Below are 6553 nucleotides of genomic sequence, written 5' to 3'. Positions count from 1 at the left end.
GAGCAGACACCTGATGAAATTAAACAGTGGGTCTCGTGAAGCTCTGAGAAAGATCCATCCAGGCAGAAGGACTGATACATATGAAGATCCTGTGGGAATGCACTGGCTTATTTGAGGAACAGCAGGGCAAGCAGGGCTGGAGCAATGATTAAGAACACAGGGGTAGGGAGGTTGGGTCTGAAGGGCAGGTAGGAATCACAGAGGTAGGTTGTGGTAAGGCATTTCCATTTTATGCCAAGAATAATGGGAAGCCACTGGACAGTTGTGAGCAGGAAGAAATGTTATCTGGGTTATATTTTAGAATGCAGGAGAGGCAGGCAGTGACCAATCATGCATTTATCATCCATTTTTCCTTCACTTATTCTCTCTGTAAATATGTATTGAGTACTTTCTATGCACTCAGCTATAAACTAGCTAATGATGGGGCCAAATCAAATGGTTTTTGTGGTCCTGTTTCCTTACCTATAAAATCCTTCCTACTGTCAAACTTCTGTTTCTGGGAAGAGGCAGCAGGCTCTCTGAGACATGTCTGCTTTGGAGTTGTGTCATAGCAACACAATTTTTGGAAACCTGCCCATTCATTTGGAGGTGCACAAAAGACATCAGGTCCTGGGGCTATATTTGCATAATATAGTATAAACTCAGAGGTCCAGGCCAGTTTGGATCTATAAAAGAATGTAGCTGAGCTCTGAGTCATATGAAGATGAAAGTAGAGTTGTCTATAAGGGCGCAGGAGTTAGAGAGAATATTAAGTGCAGATAAATATTTATCTTCTGTGGATAGATAAAGAGCAGCAGAATCAGAAAGTCTACCTGAGAGTGTTATATTTGAAGTAGAGGTAAAATATTCTTGACGATGAAATTATGGGCAGAACTTGAAGTAAAAATGACAGACCTGTGGCCCTTGTATAAAGTGATATTGCTCTTTGCATTCTGCCCCACACCTATGGTGCACATCAACCAGTGCGGCCACCTTCTGTTTCAAAGGCAGCGTACTCTCAGCCCCAGGGAGCCATGGCAGACAGTGTGGGACTGCAGTGTCATTACACCCAATGACCAGGGAGCACAGCATCCCTCTGGTATGGAGTGGTTTCGCCAGTTAGGTTGACCACAAGCCATTGGCTTCAGTGATGCCATTCTGTAACCAAAGGCATATTTTTAAAAAGAAAAGAAACAAGTCATTGGAATAAGGGAGTCAGTAAGCACATGGGCTTTGGAGAAAGGCAGCCTGGTGTGTTTAATCCCTGCCCGCACCACTGTGGGAAAGCTCTCAACCTCTCTGGGTCCTGATTTTCTCATCTGTAAAATGGGACAATGACACAACCTTCTCAAAGATCTTCGTACAGTGTTTAGCAAATGCTCTTTAGATATAAGCTACCATCATACAGAATTAGTCATAATGTTAGAGAAGAATGGATGCTTTTCTGCTGAGCCAAGGGACTGTAGCTACTTGGTGTCCCACACAATTACAGAGTCTGGTCCCTTCACTGATTAGAAGAAACAATGTTTTAGCCCTTCTGTGGGCACGATTTAACCCTCCGCTTTCAGAGCCTGGGACGTCTGCAGGCTGTCTCCTAAGAAATCGAGCAGGGAAGCATTTATTACCTCAGGGAATTTTCCATGGTTCTGGGTCTAGCCCAAACCATCCAGACAGAGACACCTGACTTTGTAGACATTCTGATGATGTATCTACTTCTTTAGTGCAGAGTCACCTTAAGCAAGCTGACAAGACTGATGTATACACCAGAATGCCACAGACAGAGGTATTCTTGTAATCTGTATGACTCCATACGTATGTACGATTTCCTCTTTGTATTATTTATCTCGCTGTAACAACACAGCAATGGGAACGGAGTGCCAACAAACTGACTTAAATGCAAATGATGCTACAAGCATTTCCATTTCCAAGTCTTCAGGGTCAGTGCACTGTGACTCTGGGGGCTGAGTCTCACAGGTAGAAAGAGCATAATCAGAGAGAGATTTTGGCCGAACGTGGAATCAAACAAAGAAGAATAATTTGAATGGAATGTTTGAAAGGGTCAACCTAATCCATTTCACCACAGGGTGGGACCTGCCAAAGGTACAGCAATCATTGAACTCCATTGGTTACAATACCCCACCTCTCTCCCCACATGTGGGGTAGTCTTGCCAACAGGCCTGGAATCTTTGGAGTCCTTTGGTTGCTATCCTATCTCCACACTCATTCCTCCAACAAGCACTGTGTTTTTTAGTAACTCGCTCTTTGCTGCTCAATTCCCTCATCACCCCCTCTGGATAGACTTGTTTTCTGTTTAGTCATATTAATACCAGGAGTCAGGTAAAGAGTTAATGAGGATGCGGACAAGGCAACATTTTTTCTTTTAGATATTTATACAATCTCTAAATCATTTTATGTTCTTTTTTTTTTTCTGATGGCAGTTTAATTCCAGTTGTTTCTAAGTGACTGCAAGAGGATTTGTAGAGATCCTCAAGTACTGACAATAAAAACTAATCTCTCTGGAGTCTTTCTACATTTTTTTTTCCTCTTTCATTTTCTTCTCACATCCTCTTGACATCCTTCTTCTTCTTCCAAATCTCAAGTGGCACGAGGTCACAGTCCTCTACAAGGCTGGAAGTGAGAAAGAAACCTTTGCCCCTTCTTAAACCCCTTCTCACCCACATGTATCACAATAACCTCCCAGAGGAAGTGGCAAGAATAGGGCAGCTAATGTTCCTCAAAGAAGCAAGTGTCATTTAGAGTTTTGCTTTGGACAACAACAACAACAAAACACACACACACACACACACACACACACACACAAAACACCTGAATTTAGGATTGAGATCCCAGCCTTATGCTGGCAAACTTTGCATTATCAAGCTGATAGATGATTTAATCATGCAAGAATGGAGGAGGGCCACAAAGATATCTGTACATGCCCGTAAGAGTTCTGCTGATCCCAAAGAGAATGAAGTTTGTGTCAGAGGACATGCAAAGTCATCACAAATATACGTCACATCTGTGTTTCCAGCTTAATTGCTCATGGCTAAATGGAAAATAATAGAAATGAGCTTTTGTTTACACAAAGCATGAAACTTTGTCCTGGGAACTTTTGTCCTCCAAAGAATTCCCAGCAATGTGGACTTTGGAAGGTGACTGACTGTGTGGAGTTTTAACAGGAAGAGTAAAGAGAATCAATTTAGAGGCTAAGAAAATTTCACAATGCCAGTGGATATTAGTGATTTCCTCTTTGTAGTATCAAAGATGGAGGAGACAGGACTGCTCAAGTGAGGAAACAGATGCATTTTCCATGCTGTCAGTGTCTTCCCTTTCTAAGGTGGCCACAATTTGTGGTCCAGGTAAATCCAGTCAAAGGTCACATTGCTGGGGTGCCTTGGTGGCTCAGTTAAGTGACTGCCTTCGGCTCAGGTCATGATCCTGGAGCTCCCTGCTTGGCAGAGAGTCTGCTTCTCCCTCTGACCCTCCACCCTCTCATGCTCTCATTCTCTCTCATTCTCTCTTTCTCTCAAATAAATAAAATCTTTAAAAAAAAAAAAGGTCACATTGCTCAGCTCACTACAGTGCCAGGGAACGCCGTCCTGCTGAAAGCCAGGGTCTTCTGGAAAACTTCATTTCTCAGCATTATACTGTACTGTTGTTTTTGGAAAATGATGTAATGAATCTACTGAAATAACAGCCTCTGTCAATGCAATTGTGTCTATGAAATCATCTAGCTGCTCTAATGAACATAAACTTTGGGCCATACTCATTAAGAGTAAGGTTACCAAGTGGATATTTAGAGGTTTCCCCAGGTCAAACCCGTGGCTGCCTATTCTCATTTTCCCCTGACACACTTGATCATTTTCTTTCCCACATACCCTTCATTTTAGGATCTGCTTCCAACTTGCTTGAAACTGCTTGGAGCATTTTGCCTTTCTTTTTCTCCTGCAGATTTCTTAGTAAACCCTTCCTAAGCTCCTTTCCCTCATTGCTTCTGTCTGTTAGCCTTCTGCCTACTTTCCTCTTCCATCAATAGCCACAAATGTTTGTGCCCTCCAAGTAAGTCAAATCAACCATCTACCAATCATTGGGGCACAAAAGTGCTCTCTTCATGTTGCCAGAGATTTATTTAGCTTAATTCATTGTTTGATTCTTATGGTTTACATGCCATCTTACGATCTAGTCATGTACCTCGAGTTCACAAAAAAGAAAAAAAAATTCAAAATGAGGTATTTAGAAAACAGGTGCAGGGGGGTTGGGATCAGTCAGAGATAAGTCTTGTTAAAGATAAAAAGGAAACACATTAAAAATTTTAAGAGTTGATTTGAGCAAAAATGGATTAAAATTGGGCAGCACCAAACCACAAATGGTTAGGAGCCTCCCACCACTATTTGATTGACTATATAGCACAAGCGTTTGTCTTATTTGTGAAAGTGCAGTTGGCTATTTGTGATTGGTTGTCCTTAGGTTTTGATTTCTTAACCTTGAGGCATTTAAGGCTTAGCTTTTAGTTTGCTTACATAGGTTACTAAGTCATTAAAGCCACTTCAATCTAATGGCCTCCTTCTATAATTGATTTAACAATCCCCCTCTTTTGGTCATCCTCTCATACGTGAGATTGACCAAGAATTTGGTATTAGTGACATTCTTGGTTGCCATCAGGGTGAAGTTGTTCTTGTGTTATCATGAAACTCGTAGGTTATGATGTCAGATCCGTGGAAGAGTTTTTTCTGTTCATCTCATTGTTCATCTTGTTTCTCTTTCTCTAAGCCCAGTGAGACCATCTAATGTCCTGCTGAGAGCCATGAACATGTACTTAAGACCCTTGAGAGAAGACAGCACACCAGGGAGATTATGGTGATGACTCTCAGGAGGATAAAGCCAAGAGACTAAAGTATGTGCCTTAGTCAGGGCCCTCAGGAACGAAACCAGCTGGTGTAAAATAAATCAAAGAATGTACCCAAAGGGGCATCAACCTGTTTTAGCCAAGTGAACTGTTTTCCAATGTCTTGTATTTACTATAATACCAGAGGTGTTGGTCCAGTTAAAGCAGGTGTTTGCTATGGCACAGTCTCCTCCTTGTTCAGCCAATAAATAATCTAAAGCAATTCTATGATCTAAAACCACCTTAGCAAGAAAGCCTAGGGGCTTCTGTTGTGGAGCTATGGCCTTGGGAGTTTATTTAGCAAGAGTTGCCAGGGTTAAGGAATGGTGTCTTCTCATGCATTAATAGAGAATAAAAGCAAAGAGCAAAAGAGCGCAAGGAATAGAAGCTTCATATTGGAGATAAGGAATTGATCCATGATCTTGGGAGAGCCATCCACTTCAAAGTGTTGCCTGCTTCTGGGGAGAAACCTCCCTAGTCAATTTTAATTTTAGATCTCCAGCTGGTGTGTAGTTCCAAAAGTCTAGAGGAACTTTCTAATTGGGAGATGTGGACCCAAGGTTCAAGGCCCTGTAGTTTGGCTGCCATCTGGGTAGTGTCCCATGTATGGTCCTTTCCTACAAGGTTTAAGGGCAGTCTTTGTTCTTAGTGATTCCAAGTCAGAAAGGTTAGCAAAAATTGGAAATAATTACTTTGGTGGGTCATAGCCAGATATTTGAGAAAATCAGAATAATTCAGAATCCAGTCCAGTTTACAAGTATATAACAAAACCTCAATGACACTGAACAGGACTAGAATTTAATACCCACAAGGGTGTGCTAGAGTTTCCCATTGAAACATAATTTTTCTCTCTATAGTTACACCCATTTCTATCAAGGTTAATCAAAGCCAGACTAATTTGCTTGCAAAATAAGTTTAGTTTCATTAAATTTGGCCTATTTACATAAGAGCAGCAAGAATAGTGACTGGCCATATAGGTTCTTTTTAAGGTAGTTTTGTTGGAATTTTTCATAAGGAATTCAAGATTGGACTTTTAAAAGGCATCTCACATCTAAGAAGAGAAGCCAAAGGCTGGCCATCAGATTTTTTCCTAGAATATCTATAGATTTGGATGAATTCCTCTCTTTCTCAGGTCCTCCAATATTTTAATGTTCCTGAGTCTGCCAGGAATTGACTTTTATTACTCACCTGGTAAAGCTTGGAACCCTTTAAGCAAGATACCAGGTGGTTTTTCTAAGAGGCTTTATTGGTTCCATAAAGTCAACCTTAGTTCCTTAAAACTGTCTGGTCACATCTGATTATATGCACATCATTCTTAAAGGAGACATTCTAGTCAAAGCCTTAGTAATGTAACCAATATTTCTGATTGTGTCCTGTTATAAGGAGAACAGATTCTTACTAAACATTTGCAAATTGCCATGAAAATAAGAATACTCAATAAGTTTCTGGAGGGATCACGTAGGGAGAAAAAGTAAATGTTTCAATTTTGTTTACAAAAGTGTATTTTTACCAAATTGCTATAAGTCATAGATAGTTTAAAAGAAAAGAGAAAAAGGTTTCCTTAAACCTAGAAAATCAAAACATTAAAGAACCATCAATTTTTCAAACAGAGACACTAAAAATTATAATCATTTTCATCAGTTCATTCAATCTCATGTTATTAATTTTTGTTCTGCTTGAATACAGCTT

The sequence above is a fragment of the Neomonachus schauinslandi genome, chromosome 12, assembly GCF_002201575.2.
Source record: "Neomonachus schauinslandi chromosome 12, ASM220157v2, whole genome shotgun sequence".
Taxonomy (NCBI): domain Eukaryota; kingdom Metazoa; phylum Chordata; class Mammalia; order Carnivora; family Phocidae; genus Neomonachus; species Neomonachus schauinslandi.
This window is presented reverse-complemented; position numbering follows the sequence as displayed.